General features: G+C 36.7%; 1 long non-coding RNA gene across 2 annotated transcripts in view; it reads left to right on the forward strand.

Annotated features, from left to right (window-relative positions):
• LOC140595150 (uncharacterized) overlaps positions 1–19,235 on the forward strand; it is a 137,990-nt gene that overhangs the window by 88,063 nt on the left and 30,692 nt on the right. For both annotated transcript variants that reach the window (XR_011996545.1, XR_011996546.1), the window contains one exon: positions 2,157–2,239. This is a non-coding gene — a long non-coding RNA (uncharacterized lncRNA). The remainder of the gene's footprint in view (positions 1–2,156; positions 2,240–19,235) is intronic.

Consider the following 19,235-nt stretch of genomic DNA (forward strand, 5'->3'; position numbering starts at 1 on the left):
TAAAATAAAAAATCCTAACAAGCATCTATGTGGCAAGAAATCCTAAAAGTACAAATGTATTTATTGTGAAGAACTCATTTTCCTTTCATCCTTCTCAAGTTCACTCATCTAGAAGCAAATACTGAGTTTGAAATTATTAAGAAAAAGTCCTAATATTATATAAGCCTGGCTTTCAAATAGGAATATTGAAATTTACCAAAAATTGCATTCAGTAACTGTACTATTCACCATAAGGTAATAGTCATTTGTAAAGCTGGTATTTATTGTAAGATCATATAATTCCCACCTCACTCAAGTGATATTTTGAGGAAAATTTAAAAAGGATAAAGGGGAAACACTCAGAAAATAATGAGAATAATGCTGGAGGTCTAATGATTACTGATTTGTGAATTTTGCTTTGGCTGGGACTCTGATAGGCAGAACTGGAAGATCATACAGCACAAACACTTGATTTGCAGTTTCCAAAACCTCTCCATTTTTCCCATCCAAGAGTATGGCTGGCGGTTGTCTGGAAGTTGAAAGGAATGATTGCTGGATCAGGGCCTCCTACAAAGTGTTAGAGGAGTCAGCATGGGGCAAGTCTGTGCTTAACGTGTGGGGTTAAAATAGGAAAAGAGAACTCCCATGCTTTTCTTCATGCCCTCATTTTTCATGCAATTAGGGCAAATTATAAAAACAGTAACAAAAATGAAAACACACATGGTAACAATATCCTAATGTGTTTGAGAAATAATGCAGAAGATGGACTTAACCACCTCAAAAAATTTTGGGAAACTGTTCAGGGGTCTAAATGGAAGTCTGGTATTTTGATTACCTAGACAACTTTCCTTCGGTTCTGGTCACATCATCAGCTTCTCTCTCACCTCTATCGGGAGTGACTAATAACTCAGTTTTATACTTGTTTCTTAGAGAATGTATAAAAGAGCTTCCCTCAAAAAAAAAAAAAAAAAAAAAAAAAAGAAGTGAGTGCTGTTGCATTCTTTTGTGTCTCTACAGTATTTTGTCCTCAGTCTGAAACTGGGTTAAGACACTTAGGCTTGAATAACTGGCAAGTCTCTTGATTCTTTTCTAAATGGAAGCGCCTTGGTGGTTGACAATTGAAGAATGATTACATTTTCTGGAGTACTTTGTGGGTTTGGTTTTTAAAACCAGTTCTTAATATTCAAGCTACTTGGAAGTTGGAGCTTCAGTAATAGCTAGTCATTTTGAAAATGTGGAATTTGTCCAGTTTTGAGTAAATACCAAACTGATATATTTTCAAAAATGTAAGTTACCACATTCAATTGTCTTGAGAACCAATGGAGGAGCAGTAGGGTTTTCCTCCAAATTGTAAAATAATTTGATATTAAAAAACTTAAAAATAAAGGGAGTAGATTTTCCTGTGCAGATGTCATATCCAGATACAGTTCTCATTGACTTAGTGTGGCCCTACAATGAAACTGTAAACTTCCATGTCTCAAATCTTGAGAATGTAGGAAGGAGTTATATTATGTTGTGCATTTTTTTCAGATTAAAGATTATATTGCTTTAACCCAGACTTTCAAAAGTAAATTGAAATATTCTGGTATCCTGTCAGTGTAGTAGTTTTGACTTATCCTAGCAAGGGACCATCTCAATCCTGACTACATTTAGCTAACATGAACAAAATAATACCTGCAACTTTTTCTCATTTTTGGAATATGTATTGTCAATGCTTATTGACAATATTTGTAAGTTGAAATAGCACTTTAATTCATGAGAAGAGGCAGCCATATAATTAAGAACTTGAAAACTGTCTTTATATCTTACTTGGTCTATTCTTGTCACCCACAACATTGCTAAATAAAACCTCCACTCATTCTTTCATCAATTCTACAAATAATTATTTAGCATCCCTTACATGTTAAGCATCTTAGTAGGGACGAGGTGTGTAAAGATTTAAAAGCAAACATATAAACAAGATGAAACAGCAACAAAAACCACTGTCTCTGACTTTTAATAGCTCCTATTGAGGGAAACAGAATGATAAGTACCTAATAAAAATCCTACACAATATGACTGCTATAATAGAGGTATGTACAAAATTCTATACATGTACAGGAAAAGGAAGGACTTGCTACCTCCAGAGAAGCTAGAAAGAAGTCACATAAACTGTATCTCATGTTGGTGTTTTCCAGATGTGAGACAAGGATGATTCCCTAGAGAGGACTGTGAGCAAGAACGCAGAGCTGCGAACAGGAGTATTTGGGGACAGATATTGGTAAGGATGCTTGGGTCCATATTTTACAGTGCCCTTTCTATCCTATTAGGAAATTTACTATATTTGTTATAAGTAATGAAGAGTCTATTAAGATTTATAGGGAGAGGGATGGACATGATCAGATTTGGGTTTATATAAACCACTCAGAACTATAAAAAAATGAATTCTGGGGAATAAGAACCTGGTGAGGAAGAACAAACAGAAGGCTATTGAAAAAATGGTAACATGAACCAAGAAAACTGCAGGAGGAGGGGATAGAAATTAAGTTCCTCAGCCCCAATGCATGCCTGTATAAGTTCATCTCTGTGTCTATCTATGCCCCTCCCCCAGCAAGCTCTCACTCTAAACTGTTCCCTCACTCAACAAATTTCCCGTTTACCTCCTTTAAAATTCATGACATATTTCAGACATACAGAGGCTCTAAGAACTAATGTAATAAATACCTGTGAACCCACTACCCTGTTTAGGAAATAAAACATTAATACAAATGAGGGCTTCGATGTGACCCTCCATATTGGCACATGTAGCTTTCATTTCTTGATTTTCATTGCTTAGTAATGTTCTATTGTATAAACATATAAAGATTTATTTATCCACCTTTTATTCATAGATGTTTAGTTTTCTGTTTTTTGATGTTATAAGCAATGCTGCTATAAAAATTATTGTATATGTTACTCTCTTTACATGCATGGGACTTTTTAGGTATGAACATAGAACCAGAATTCCTGTCCCATTGTGCATTTTCAGCTTCATTAAGTATTGCCACATTGTTCTCCAAGTGTTTATACCCATTACATTCTCACCAGTAAATTAAAAAAACAAACTATATTAAATTTAAAAATCAATAAAATAAAACCACTTGGTGTTCCACAATTTCACCAATACTCAATATTGCCAGACTTTTAAATTGTTGCTGGACTGTGCCAGGCCTTTTAAGCCATTGAGGATTTTTTTGGCTTTTACTTTAAGTGAGATGAGAAGCCTCTGGAGGATTTTGAACAGAAGGAGGTAATGACCTAAGGATCATTCTGGCCATTGGATTGAGAACAGACTAATAAAGGAAATAAAGGAAGTAAAGGGACAGAACCAGTTAGACCCCTTAAGTGGCTGTTGCAATAATCTATTCAAAATGTGATGGAGGATTAAGCTAGAGTGGTAGCAGTGGAAGAATGAGAATTAAAAACATATCCAGACTCTAAATATGTTTAGAAGGTGGTGGCATTTTGAAAGTAAAAATGATGGATTTGCGATTGGCTTGCAGGCAGAGTGTGTGAGAGATTCCAAGGCTTTGGATCAGTAACTGAAAGAGTTCAGTTGCTGTTTACAAGGATGGGGATGGATACAGGAGGAACAGTTTAGGTGAAAAGATCAGGATCAGCTTTGGGCTTGATCTATTTGAGAAAACTATTAGATACCCAACTGAAAATAGATAAGTCTAGAATTAACATTATAGTTTAGAACTAGAGTCTAAATTTTTGAATATCATATAGATAGTATTTAAGCTTTGAGACTAGAAGCAGTCACCAAAAGAGTAGTATAGTCAGAGAAGCAAAAAGGCCCATGAACTGAAACCCATTTTTAATGGGAGATAAGGAGAAGCCAGCAAAGAAAACAAATAGAGGAGGAAAACCAAGATAGTGGCTGTGCCAAAAGTAAAAATGTGTCCCTTCCTGGGACACCTGGGTGGCTCAGTCCCTTGAGCATCTGCTTTTGCCAAGGTCCTGGGATCAAGCTCCAAATGGGCCTCCCCCCTCCATGGGGAGTCTGCTTATCCCTCTCCCTTCCTCTTTCATGTGCTCACTCTCTGTCAAATAAATAAATTTTTAAAAAATTTTGTTTAATGTGTTCCCTACTGCTGACAGACCAAGTAGGTTGAGAACTGAGATTTGATCATTAGATTTAGCAACATGAAAGTCACTGCTGATTTCTCAATAGCAATTTTGGTGGAGTGGTGGGGGTGAAAGCCCAATGAGAGCCTTTTAAGAGAAGACAAAGGAGAGAAATAATTATTCTTTATATGATTTTTTGCTATATGGGGGAATAGGGAAACATGGCTGCACTTGGGTGGTGGATTTGGGTCAAGAGAGGATTTTCTTAATATTGGAAGAATATTAGCATATTTACGTGCTATGGGAAGATGCAAAAAAGTAAAGGAGAAATGATGATGCAATAGAGAAAAGAGACAAATTCTAGAGTGATGTCCTTGAGTAGTTGAGAGGAGATGGGACTAGTGGATTAGTAAAGAGAGTTACAGAAAATTCGTCAGTTGTTGCCAAAGGGAAGACAGAGTAAATGGACATGGATATGAGCTGAGGGATAGAAGCAGTGGTAAGAAGGCAAAGAATGATGGTTGCTCTGTGAAATAGGAAATAAGAATCATCCAAAGGTGTGTAAGGAGAGGTGTCAGAAGTTCTAGTAAAGAGGATAAATATGGCATACTGATCTAGGAAAAAGAAACTGGGAATTGTTCCTTCTGATTTTTAACCTGTCTTGGATTATTTCACTAAACTGGTCTTCTAGTTTCTGTCCTTGCCCCAGAATGATTCTCTTTTAACAAGATCATGTCATTCTGCTCAGAACCTTCCAATAGCTGTACATCTTGCTAAGAGTTGAATCCAGAGTCTCTCATACCTCCTATAAAGCTCTATACTACCTGTTCCCATATTGCCTCCAAAGCTCAGTTGGCCTCCTGCAACTGCTTTCCCCCTCTCAAACCATCAAAGCAGGACAACTGTGTCTACTTTTTGTTCACTACTATATCTTCAGTGAAGATACAGTGCCTAGCACATAATAGGTCCTCTAAAAGTTTTTCAACAAATTAAGCAACAGCATTTTAATAATAAATTAAGAAGAATAGAAGCAAGGTCATCCAAATTGGAGTCTTCCTCTGAATGCGTTGGGTTTCTTGGGACATATGGGTAATGAAGACTTTGCTTATAAATTGGGAAAGTGTGGGGCCAGACAGGTGCTGTGCTCATTTAAATGCCACTAAAAGTTTCATATATCTTTCACTCAAAAAATTTAAGAGATGGAAGTTCCAAATGTTTTTTTGTGCTACAGGGTGAGCTACATAAGGTTTGCAATTCACATATATTTATTTATATTCAGGCAAGGGCTAGTGTAACCTAACTTCATTCAGTGCAACAAACAGAACCAAAGTGGATAAAACTCCATGAAATGTACTGTTAATGATGCTGCTGAATACATTTTTTTTGCATGTTATAATGCCCTCATTGTGAGGCGAGCAACAGAAAATTCCTTATAGTGCCACAATGAGGACCAGGCTTCTTGTTTCATTATTTCATAAAGTTGCAAATCATGTCACTGATTCTATTCTGTTCTCTTCTTTGGCTGTAAAGAAAGCTAGAATCAAATGTATGCCCCTTGTTTTTGTCAAGCACTTGTGACTTGTGGATTCATGTCTGCTCCTTCCATTATTAAAAATAACCCCATAAATAACTAAATATCTAAGAAGCGAGTCATGTATGATTCAGGGATCCAATTCTGAGTACCTAATGTCTAAAAGGAAAGGCAAAATAATACCAAAAGAAAGGTTAACTGCTCCTTCAGGAAATGTGTGCAACTTCTAAAATGCATTCTGAGCGCTAACCTGACTTCTTACTTCACCGTGTTTATTCCACCATGCTGTTATCTTAAAACCAATTTGATACTCCCATTTAATTTTAATTTCATTTTGCCCTATTACCTCAAGGGTTCTCCATGTATAGGAAGGATTATTAATACTTCTAGGTTTCTGCAAAGGGATCAAAGCTCAGACAGAAAAAGAAGTGAATTAGATGGAGCAGCCATACCTACACCAGTACATGGGTCTTCACAATGATGGTTTTTCTTTGTTCCTCCAGTAACATTTAGGTTTACACTGGAGAATGACCAACACCTAAAAATGTATCTCTTAATTTTTCAAAGGTCTTGGTGTAGTGGAAAGAGGAAACTTGACCAGACTTTAAGTAGCTTATAAAAATAAGTGAAAGAGTCTATCCTCCCTAAAACAGGAAATAAAATGTCACCATACAACTTCAAACTAGTCAGTACATCTTGTTAAAGTGCTAGAAATTATCTAAGTTACTTCCAATCTTCCTCTTTTCATGAAAATCAATGATTTTAGAAGTGCAATAAAAGTAATTTTGCTCAGAGGAACGTTGGCTTCTCTTGTCATTGTGGAATGATCCCTGGGAGAAACCTTGATTAGATCCAGCAGCAATTGAGTCCAACCCCATAATGGGATTCAATCTGTCCATAATCCACTAAGATTTGTGGAAGAGAGCTGAACTGAGATCCGACTTCAAGAAGTAACAAAATTTGGAGAAGTCTAAGCAGTGGCACTACATATAAATTCAGCCACACTTAACTTTATGAGCATATCATTATCCCTAGAACTATCAGAATGCCTATCCAGATAATTTCAAAGTATCATCTATAAAGTTGTAGGGCTAGAGATCACTAGGTTTGGAATCAAAAAGGCATCTTAAATGGGATTTTTAGATTTTCAAAGACACAGAGAGAAATATACTACCAATAAGTTGCAGTTCTGTAGGATTTATACTTCTCAGATCCAGATACTCTCCCCAGGACTCTCTCCCCATCCCTCATCCGTGCACCAATCCATTCAGCTAGTTGACACTCAGGGCATTGCAGAACCCTTCCCTTTATAACTTCTATTTTGTCTCAAAATGCTGCTAGTATAAAATTGATAAGAAATAAGAAGAGAGAAGAGCCTCCGAAAGAAAAATCAAAGAATAGATTGTGACTCTGGTCATCATTTTAATGAAATGAGTGTTGAGATTAGGGGAAATGCAGATATAACTATGAAGATTAGAAAAAAATGAACAAAAGAGAACAAGAACCCCAAAGAAAATAGGATAATTGCATCTTTACCTTCTTCTACAGACACATAACAGATCTTGTATGAGGTGGGAGGCACCCCTTCATCTGTGTGCTAGGTCACCACACATCTTCCTTTCTCACCCCATTTTGAGGCAACACTGTCAAGGTCAACAGAATTAAACTTTCATGAGAACACCAGTACCTATTTTTTCCTGTAATTCTTTATTCTGCTTTTTTTTTTTCTACTTTTGCCAAGACAAGTGTTTTAGCTCAGCCTCTGATATAAATGTTATCTGTGTCATGACACTAAGCTGCAGAACGTGGTTTTTCTGGAGAGGATTCTTTCAATGAATAGACATTTTTAATAATCTGTTCACCGGTTTCACCAAGGTTTTTCTTAGGAACAAGGAATCACCTACTGTAAGGTGTATTCTCCATAATTTTAGAGCTAAAACTCATTTTAGAAGATCTTTAAGGGTGAATATATTTGTCAAAAGAATTAGTACCTGTCCTTAGAAAAAGATTTAAATTGATCAAGTGTAGAGACCATAATAATAACAAGACAAATACAGCATTTACATGTGTCACGTGCTGCTCTCAGCATTTTACATGTCCTTAAAATAATCCATAAGAGGTTTTATTATTATCCCCAATTTAGCAATGTGGAAACTGTGACAGTCCCAACCAAGGTCCCACAAGCTATAACTGGAATGCTTAGGACTTACACCCAGGGAATCTGGCTCTACAGCTTGAACTTTTAATCACTCCATTATATTCAAATAAAGATTTGTTGGATGAATGAACAGATTAAAGAATGAAAGGATGGTTAAATTCAGTAGTTTTTAGATATAGTTCTTGATATATATTTTCTTTTTTGATATATATGTTGTTGAACCAGAAGCCCTTGTGTATATGAGTTTTATTAATGTCTAGAGATCCAGAAAAACACACAAAAAATTTCTCTATACCTGTGTGAGTATGTATATGTGTAACAGAGAGGAGAGGGAGGGATTGTTTAATTTGGAAGGTTTGCACACTAGAGTTTTTGAGATAATTTGAATTTGACAAAATTAGTATCTTTTAAGGACTCATATGGTAAATTAGAACTAAAATTGGGTTTACCAATCATATGACAACTTAGAAGAAAAATTTGGTCTAATAGTTTAGGAACCTCAAGAAAGTAAATGGAGAATATGAATTGAAAACAAATTCTTTTATTTTGGTAACTGATAATTTTTGGAAATAAAATTTAGTAGCTCTATCTTTCTTATATTTATTAGATCTGGCCAAAGAGAGAGAGAGAGAGAGAGAGATGATATATAAGCCAAGAAGTATTAAGAGAAGGATTATCTATAATTCTGGTGAATTTGTGCCTTGTTAAAAGACATTGTGTGGGTATAGAGCTACTCTACCAGAATCCATAAAACCATTTGAAGAAGGAATCCAATAGTACACGACACCAGGCTCATAAAGTTCTTTGGCCACTATAAGGCAGAACCACCATTGTCACAGGTATGTGTTTGACCAATAAAAGTGATGGATTTGATATTTTGCAAAGCTGACAAAGCAGTTCAACTCCTTTGTTTCTAATTAATAGTATTTTCCAAGTTGAGAGAGTGATGGATTTAAAAACATGTATGTGTGATGTGTGTATGTTTACTTAAAACCTATTGTCAATGTAGAATGGGACTGCATGCACCCTTCCAGGGTAGCACAAATCAGGTATGATAGTATTCTCTGTTGAGTTTCAATGTAGTCACCATGGACTGTAAACTTGCTAGGGTGGACAAACAGGGGTACTTAGCCCACGTATTGCAGCTAAACATCATTTTCTTGGTCTTTTGCTGGTGCAGTTATTTTCATAGAATCTTGAAACATGATCTAACCGTATGGCTCCATCCTGTTAGATTTGACCCTTGCTCCAACTTTTCTAGATTGTGACATCAGATAGATTGTTTTCTTTTCAACTTTGTGTCATCTATAAATTTGATGAGCTTGCCTTCTCCAAGCTGTAGAGCCATATACCAAATAAAAGCCAAGGGCAGAACCTTACAGTTTTTTGGCAATAAAGACATTTACTAAGAAATTGATAAGCTAGGCAACTAATTTTTGGACTGACCTAATCATCTTAAATGGTGACTATTTTGAATGCCAGCTAGGAGATTAATAAATTTGACAAAGGATATATTAGATAAAATTACAGTCACTAAAATAGGTTATATTTAAGTGAGATGAGAGCCTCCTATTATTTTGAAAGAAAATAAAACCTACTTCAAAATTGAAGAGTAATATATCTAAAAGAAACTATATTTAACCATTTATGAAATTACTGCATCCTTTACAGTGTTTATATAACAAAAGAGCAGATACTCAGTTGACTAAGTAAAAATAAGGTGAAAACTACACTCCTTGAAATTAGTTTACTAGTAAAATAGACATTCTTTAAAGAATATAAAGAATATTTTAAAATATGCCTAGATGGTGGTTTTGTTCTGTTTTTACATAATGCTTTCACTTAAAAACTGCTCTTGTCATGTCACTCTCACATACATGGTATGTTAGTGGCTTTCTTCTGTTACTTTGCCTGTGTTTCTAAGATATTCTACAATGTGACTCAACCTTCCTACCCAGTCTCCATGTCTACAGCCTCCTGACTGTCCCCAAACACTCTGTGTACATGTTCTCATTATTGGCTCAAGTTCTCCAGGCATAATGCTCTCCACTTTTTTGTAAACTCATCCAAATCGTGCCCATTTTTCAAGGCTTAGCTCAAATCCCACACTCTCCCTAACCAGCTTTCTTGTATAGCTCCCAATCTTCATCTGTCTCCCTCTTTGACATCATTCAGTTATTCGTTCAGTGAAAATTTGGATGCTAAGTGCCCAACATTTTGCCAGCGGCAGGTGTAAAATACACTTTCCCTGTTTTGTAGTCAGATTATTTGTATTTGAATTCTTACTCTGCAATGTTCTAGCTCTTTGGCCTTGGGCAGTTTCTTAACCTTTTTACAGCTCTATTTCCTCATTTGTAAAGTAACCTAATAGCAATACCTACCTCACTAGATGGTTCTTCTTCATATTATTATTTATTATTAAAAATTGTATTAATTTATTGGAGAGAGTGAGAGAGAGCACAAGTGGTGGGGGGGGGGGGCAAAGGAAGAAGGACAAACAGACTCCCCATGGAGTCTGACACAGAGTTCTGTTCCAGACCCTGGGATCATGACCTGAGCCAAAGGCAGATGCTTAACCAACTAAACCACCCAGGCATCCTGGTTCTTCTTATTTTTTTTTTAATTAATTTTTATTGGTGTTCAATTTACCAACATACAGAAAAACACCCAGTGCTCATCCCGTCAAGTGTCCACCTCAGTGCCCGTCACCCATTCCCCTCCAACACCCGCCCTCCTCCCCTTCCACCACCCCTAGTTCGTTTCCCCGAGTTAGGAGTCTTTATGTTCTGTCTCCCTTCCTGATATTTCCCAACATTTCTTTTCCCTTCCTTTATATTCCCTTTCACTATTATTTATATTCCCCAAATGAATGAGAACATACACTGTTTGTCCTTCTCCGACTGACTTATTTCACTCAGCATAATACCCTCCAGTTCCATCCACGTTGAAGCAAATGGTGGGTATTTGTCGTTTCTAATTGCTGAGTAATATTCCATTGTATACATAAACCACACCTTCTTTATCCATTCATCTTTCGATGGACACCGAGGCTCCTTCCACAGTTTGGCTATTGTGGCCATTGCTGCTAGAAACATCGGGGTGCAGGTGTCCCGACATTTCATTGCATCTGAATCTTTGGGGTAAATCCCCAACAGTGCAATTGCTGGGTCGTAGGGCAGGTCTATTTTTAACTCTTTGAGGAACCTCCACACAGTTTTCCAGAGTGGCTGCACCAGTTCACATTCCCACCAACAGTGTAAGAGGGTTCCCTTTTCTCCGCATCCTCTCCAACATTTGTTGTTTCCTGCCTTGTTAATTTTCCCCATTCTCACTGGTGTGAGGTGGTATCTCATTGTGGTTTTGATTTGTATTTCCCTGATGGCAAGTGATGCAGAGCATTTTCTCATGTGCTTGTTGGCCATGTCCATGTCTTCCTCTGTGAGATTTCTCTTCATGTCTTTGGCCCATTTCATGATTGGATTGTTTGTTTCTTTGGTGTTGAGTTTAATAAGTTCTTTATAGATTTTGGAAACTAGCCCTTTATCTGATATGTCATTTGCAAATATCTTCTCCCATTCTGTAGGTTGTCTTTTAGTTTTGTTGACTGTATCCTTTGCTGTGCAAAAGCTTCTTATCTTGATGAAGTCCCAATAGTTCATTTTTGCTTTTGTTTCTTTTGCCTTTGTGGATGTATCTTGCAAGAAGTTACTGTGGCCAAGTTCAAAAAGGGTGTTGCCTGTGTTCTCCTCTAGGATTTTGATGGAATCTTGTCTCACATTTAGATCTCTCATCCATTTTGAGTTTATCTTTATGTATGGTGAAAGAGAGTGGTCCAGTTTCATTCTTCTGCATGTGGATGTCCAATTTTCCCAGCACCATTTATTGAAGAGACTGTCTTTCTTCCAATGGATAGTCTTTCCTCCTTTATCGAATATTAGATGACCGTACATTTCAGGGTCCACTTCTGGGTTCTCTATTCTGTTCCATTGATCTATGTGTCTGTTTTTGTGCCAGTACCACACTGTCTTGATGACCACAGCTTTGTAGTACAACCTGAAATCTGGCATTGTGATGCCCCCAGCTATGGTTTTCTTTTTTAAAATTCCCCTGGCTATTCGGGGTCTTTTCTGATTCCACACAAATCTTAAAATAATTTGTTCTAACTCTCTGAAGAAAGTCCATGGTATTTTGATAGGGATTGCATTAAACGTATAAATTGCCCTGGGTAACATTGACATTTTTACAATATTAATTCTGCCAATCCATGAGCATGGAATATTTTTCCATCTCTTTGTGTCTTCCTCAATTTCTTTCAGAAGTGTTCTATAGTTTTTAGGGTATAGATCTTTTACCTCTTTGGTTAGGTTTATTCCTAGGTATCTTATGCTTTTGGGTGCAATTGTAAATGGGATTGACTCCTTAATTTCTCTTTCTTCAGTCTCATTGTTAGTGTATAGAAATGCCATTGATTTCTGGGCATTGATTTTGTATCCTGCCACGCTACCAAATTGCTGTATGAGTTCTAGCAATCTTGGGGTGGAGGCGTTTGGGTTTTCTATGTAGAGTATCATGTCATCGGCGAAGAGGGAGAGTTTGACTTCTTCTTTGCCAATTTGAATGCCTTTAATGTCTTTTTGTTGTCTGATTGCTGAGGCGAGGACTTCCAGAACTATGTTGAACAGCAGTGGTGAGAGTGGACATCCCTGTCTTGTTCCTGATCTTAGGGGAAAGGCTCCCAGTGCTTCCCCATTGAGAATGATATTTGCTGTGGGCTTTTCATAGATGGCTTTTAAGATGTCGAGGAAAGTTCCCTCTATCCCAACACTCTGAAGGGTTTTGATCAGGAATGGATGCTGTATTTTGTCAAATGCTTTCTCTGCATCTAATGAGAGTATCATATGGTTCTTGGTTTTTCTCTTGCTGATATGAAGAATCACATTGATGGTTTTACGAGTGTTGAACCAGCCTTGTGTCCCAGGGATAAATCCTACTTGGTCATGGTGAATAATTTTCTTAATGTGTTGTTGGATCCTATTGGCTAGTATCTTGTTGAGAATTTTTGCATCCATGTTCATCAGGGATATAGGTCTGTAATTCTCCTTTTTGGTGGGGTCTTTGTCTGGTTTTGGAATCAGGGTGATGCTGGCCTCATAGAACGAATCTGGAAGTATTCCATCTCTTTCTATCTTTCCAAACAGCTTTAGTAGAATAGGTATGATTTCTTCTTTAAACGTTTGATAGAATTCCCCTGGGAAGCCATCTGGCCCTGGACTCTTGTGTCTTGGGAGGTTTTTGATGACTGCTTCAATTTCCTCCCTGGTTATTGGCCTGTTCAGGTTTTCTGTTTCTTCCTGCTCCAGTTTTGGTAGTTTGTGGCTTTCCAGGAATGCGTCCATTTCTTCTAGATTTCCTAATTTATTGGCGTCCTGGTTCTTATTATTAAAGCACATAATTACTTAAAGCTTTAAGAAAGTTCATTTAGTAAGCATAATGTTTAATGAATATTAAACATTGTTATTGCCGTTTTGTTATGTGAGACAGAACAATAAACATGCAATTGCAAACAAGTTATGAGTGCATTGATAGTTGAGCACATGCTGCAAAGCCACAGGAGGGACATGTTACCTAACTTTGGAGATCAGGGAGGCCTTCTAGAGTAAGTGATTCCTAAGCCAAGGCGTGAAAGATGAATAAAACACCTATAGCATTCAACTGTCCATACTACTCTGCAATTGCATGCTCAAATTTATATGTAACAGCATTCTTTCATGAGTTTACAAGAAATGTTTTTCATGGAATTGGTCTTTGTGATCGCATTCCTTACCTATAACATCACACACACAATTTCTTCCCTAAACCCATTCCCACCCCCCCACCCAGCATTCTTCGGACGTTTTATATGTAAGATAGGTGTTTTCACCCTGGAATTATGAATTCACAATGTGATTAAAATACACAAATAAAATGTAACCTATCAAGTCAGAAATTTCACGTTGAAGCTGAAATTTCCCTGATGGCTAAAACCCAATCTCATCAAATGACAAAGTCTATATTCTCTTCTTGGATCATTTTAAAAATTTGTACCAGGGCCTCCATGTGGTCATTAATCTCCAGGCTTCTCAGAGCTCACAGGCAGTTCTGTTACACAGAGCATATCTTCAACTACATGCTCAGCTACCCAAGTTATTTTAGAATCTGTTATCACCTAATGAGGGAAAAAGAAACAAGACACATTCCCATGTCTTTGGCATACACCATCTTCATTTTACTTTTTTCTCCCTTTTTATTTTATTGTTATATATTTTTTTCTTGCTACTCTTGTTTCATGTGTATTAATCTTATCTCCAATTTTACCTGCTTCCTCCCCCTGCTCAGATGGATTGTAAACTAGTTGAGGACAGGAGGCATCAAGGGCTGTTACATCCAATCCCGCAGACTGGGTGTGCCCTGCTTAATTCCAGTGGGCACCATCCCCACTGCACGATAGGTGGGGCTGAGCAATGTGGTTTCCCTAGAGCTCCATGCATTTCAATTGTCTTGGTATATCTAAGATAGTCCAATTAATATTGGTTGTTTTAATTGATAATTGATTGTTTGAAGAGACAGGCTCATGTTTTATGTTTTTTATAATCAACAAGCATTTAAAATACCCCATGAGGTTTTCATTTCTAGTATTTGAATATTTATTTTCTAATTATCTATAATCCATGTAAAATAATCAGAACAAATGTTAGACTGGTATTAAAACATATAAATGATGTATTTGTTGAGGACTGAGATATCTATGTCAATGTAAAATTTTATTTTGAATTAATAAATGTATTTGTATCTGTTCCAATAACAAATCCATTAGGTTAACTAAGACTTGGATATTAAGAGCACAAATGTACCAGATTTTTATTTTTCCTTGTAACACTTCACAAAATATTCTTTGGCTATTAGTAAAACAGTGACTAAGGCAAAACCCTTCTTTGAATATATTTTTCTTTTTAAAATAAACAATTAAGGGGGATCCCTGGGTGGCTCAGCAGTTTGACACCTGCCTTTGGCCCTGGGCTTGATCCTGGAGTCCCAGGATTGAGAGTCCCACATCAGGCTCCCTACATGGAGCCTGCTTCTCCCTCTGCCTGTGTCCCTGCTCTCCCTCCCCGTGTCTCTCATGAATAAATGAATAAAATCTTTAAAAATAAAATAAACAATTTAACCAGTATGTTTTGAACTAACACCAAAATGGAAAATTCTGGAAATAACAGCTACATGACAAAATGTACTACTGCTTGGAGGTTTCTATCTTTTGGCTGATTTCATGATTTACTGTATTTTCTCCAAAACTGACTCAAGGGAGGTTTTTCTAAGAGGAGGAAGTAGAATGCAAGAATCATATAAAATTCAGAACTTAAACATGTAAGTGACCTCAGACCTGACAGATTCACATTATAAAGGACAATCACTATAAATTATTCTATAAAAAGCAAATGGTATCATGACTTTACATTTGGAATCAATTGAAATGCAAAAGTGCTTTCAGGTTGACTTTTGAACCCCTCTGATTTGTGCCACAGATAAGAGTAAACATGGACCAATTAATTTGTGCACAGTTTCTTGGTGAGTTAACGAATATGGTAAATAGTTGGCTATTTCAGGCTATCTTAAGTGCATTAAGCACTTTAAACTCTCTTTAAATCTGAGGGCCTGTCATTGGTACTTGAGGAATGTTTTCAGCTTCTTAGGCATCCTTGAGACTGGTGTTTCAAGACAGGACCTCTTTGGTTATCCACCTTGCAGTAAACTTTGGCTCTTGGATTATGTCTCCTAATCTGAACTGTATTGCTGCTTCCTACAAGTGAATTTTAAGTTGTTCATTCTGATCAAGAGATCAGTTCACCCTCCCAAGAGTTTTTCTACCCCTGACTGAGTACTGTCTATGCATGTATACACAGACACAAGTAATTTTGTTTGTGTGTTTGTGCTTGTCATTATGGATTTTAGAAAAAAGAATAGAACAAAGGTGCATCATCTGCTTCCTATGTGTACTTCCTGTAAGGTAAGTACTTCCTTACTTTATTTTCTTTAAACTTCACGATTTATAAAAAGACAGTATACTTGCCCAATTAAGGCATATATAAGGAATACACAAGGAAACAAATGAGACAGAGAGGCCACATCAGCTAGTCAGGATTACACAAACACAGCCAGAGCTATGCACAGGACTCCATATCTGCTGTCCTGAGAATGTTTCTCAGTTTTCTACTTGCGGCAGAAGCTCCTCAGGCACTTGTTTAAAATATACACTTATGGTTCCCACCTCCCCAGCCCCCTGCCTGCCTTGCGGAAACCTAGGGATAGGTCCCAGGAACACTATGCTAGTGTATCCAGAAAGCTCAAGAAATGAAAGACTTTTTAAATGGTCAAGAAATACTGGAATAAAGGATCTGAAAACCCAAATGACTTTTCCACTTGAAGTATAGTTTTATGGAAAGTGTCAGGCACCTGAAAATAAGGGTTTATAGTGACAAATGTCTTTTCAGGACTGATTATGGCCTTATGCAAAGTTGATGCCAATAAATCTTTTCTACAAAGCCCAAGTCTCAGTCCAGGCTGGCAATAAATCATTTTCCCTGGCACCACAATTCCAAAAGGAAAGCCAGTGAGGACAATATTATGAATGTTGCTTTCCTGGCGCTGGCAATCTAAAGATTAGTAGCATTGGCATAACTTTTTTCTCATGACCTGTTTTAAAATTAAGAATAGAAAAATATCATTTATCTAGGTATAAAATTATAAAGACTGGAAATAAGGAAATGAACCAGAGTCTAAGCTATCCAAAAGGAAATCAGCATTCTATGCATTAAATTGAGCAGGCTTTTTTTTCTTTTAATGAATAAAGTAAAGGTATAGCACATTAACATTCAATGAGACACCAAAAGAAAACAATGTTAGTTTAAAAAAAGGGCCTTGTTACCTATGGGTTAGGACTGATTACGGTTATTACGAATTTCTAAAGCTTTTGCTCCTAAGAGATTCTTCATTTTCCTCACTATTTCATCTTAAATCTGGTTTTAAATACAGCCTACTGTTTGTTTTTTAAAAGCCTACATTTGCCAGGATCTTAATCCATGTTAAGTTTCTTGAATAAATTAACCATTAGGGAAAAAGCATTTCTGCAAAGGCATTTAGTTTTCAGAAGAAAAAGAGGAAGAGGAAGGGAAAAAGTGAAGTTTTAAGACAGCTGGTAGCTAATAAAGGCATCAGAATGCCTGTTAATAGCTGACCAGGAGACTAGCTAATACCAATAGAAGATGGAGGGAGGGAGGAAGCTGCTCCACTGATTACAGAAAAGAAAGAATATGGTTAACTTCAAATGTTACTAATTCAGGGAGGAGGGGAGAGTGTGATTTCATCTGAAAAAAAAAATCATGAAATGCACATAATCATACCAAGTCTTGTGTGAGTCAGGCACACAAACCTAAAAGGTAAGAAAGGTTTCTTGATTAATACTAATTGGAACCAGAGAATAAATGGTCTAATTTAGAGATTTCTCTAATTCTCTGATTATGGATACATAGGAATGAGTTGAAAATATAATCATTTGTTACTTTTCAACAAATAATCTTTCAAAATATATAACAGGATAACATCACCCCATCCCAACAAGTTGGGAGTGTGAGGGAGAGGGGGAGGGGACAGGCATCTTTTCTTGGCTCACCTGAATGTCATCTGGCTGAGCCAATCCAGTCAGAATGGGAAGGGCTACCAAGGACAGAATGCAATAGTTGATTTTGATTAAGTCTTTATTCAGGAAAGAGGTGATAACAAGGATGGAAACACTCAAGGAGCTGAGATGCCTGGTTGGTCATGCTGATTCTGCTGCATAAGCACAGAGACAGTGTATGAATCAAAGGTAAAACTACAAGTCCAGCCTGTCGGCCTCTGCTCCTTCACCTGGTCACCTTGAATATTGTTAACTATCCTAGCTCTTCTGTATTCTCTCTTTGAGGTAATGTTCCATGTTTCTGTGGATTGGCTACTGGCTATTAGAGATACTCTGGGGTAACAGGAAAAAAGGCAACTCTTATTGCTTGCGTTTTAAAACCTAAAGACTTTCTATAGTAAAGATTCTATTTGCAGAGTCAGTTTATAGCATCCGCTATCACCAGGGCAAGACAATGAGACTTTCCTTCCCCATAAGCACCAATCTCCCCTTTTGTTACTTCATTTTACCTTCAGTGCCACTAGTGATGCTCCTTTTAACATAATTTTCTCGGAAGAAGATGCTGGAAAAATGAGACATCATGGGACATCTCTTAGGATGCTATGATGTACGGATGATGGTCTCTGGCCATGCTGGCAGTCAAAACTCAATACAGAAGTATGACATCCCAGGCAGGAAACCACACTTGTCAAAGGACCAGCCACTAATGATTAATCCAGATTTGCTTTTGGCACCACAAGATTCCTTTTCTGGTCTTATTTTGTGTGCAGCCCAGAGGAGCCTGATTTTTTTTTCCTATGGAAAATCCAGTGATTGTATTTTTTTCAAGGCTAATCAGTAAGTGATTAATCTCCTTTCCTTCATTTGGGCAATTGCTCCTCATCACTAAGAAGTTTCTTTCTGGAGAAATGTACCTGCTTAATATTGTAATATTTATATCCAGTACCTGCTCACTAGGTATACCATCTTGAAAATTCTATTTGTAAACACAAATTTGTAATTTGTTAAGCTCATCTTTCGGAATGATACACACTTTCAACTTCTAAAAAAATGTTGCTGGCCTAATTCCAGATTTTCAAAAATTAAATTAGTGTTTAACATTGACATATTTTTCAACTTACTCAACAGTATTGTAAGCATTTATTTTTATGACTACTCAATTCTGATAACAATGCAGTATGATTGCTCCAAGGCCATATCAGTTCTTAAATTGGAACCTGGCATAATAAATCATGCTAAATATTGTTTATGATTGATTAATTTGAATATTTGCTTCTATTTAGTATGAAACTGAAAAATATGCTTATAAAAGATAAAGAAAAATTAGAAGTGTTTAGAATATATCAATATTATCAATAAAGATCAATATTATCTTTTTTTTAAAAAAAAAGCAAACACATAAGATATATTTTAATGCCTTTAAGCAAGGCCTTTCGAGTCAAACTGGTCTTACTAGCTCTGTTAACTATGTTGCTAGGCCCTTTTAAATCCTCAATTTTTCTTATCTGAAAATAGGAGAAAAGTTAACATTTGTAAAGCAGTTTGCACAATGCTCAATACAAAATGAAACCAATAATTGATCATTATGCACATTATGTTTATGTTTACACTTTTATTTTTCAAAGTCGATAATCTCAAAAATTTGTTGCACTATCAGAACTTGTGAAAAGCCGAGTTATTTAGACCAACCTCTCTTCCTTGGGTTTGAGTTGAGGAATATTATACCCTGGAAATCAAGAGATTTAATCAAAATAAGTCTGTGGGAA

The sequence above is a fragment of the Vulpes vulpes genome, chromosome 13, assembly GCF_048418805.1.
Source record: "Vulpes vulpes isolate BD-2025 chromosome 13, VulVul3, whole genome shotgun sequence".
NCBI classification, from domain to species: Eukaryota; Metazoa; Chordata; class Mammalia; order Carnivora; family Canidae; genus Vulpes; species Vulpes vulpes.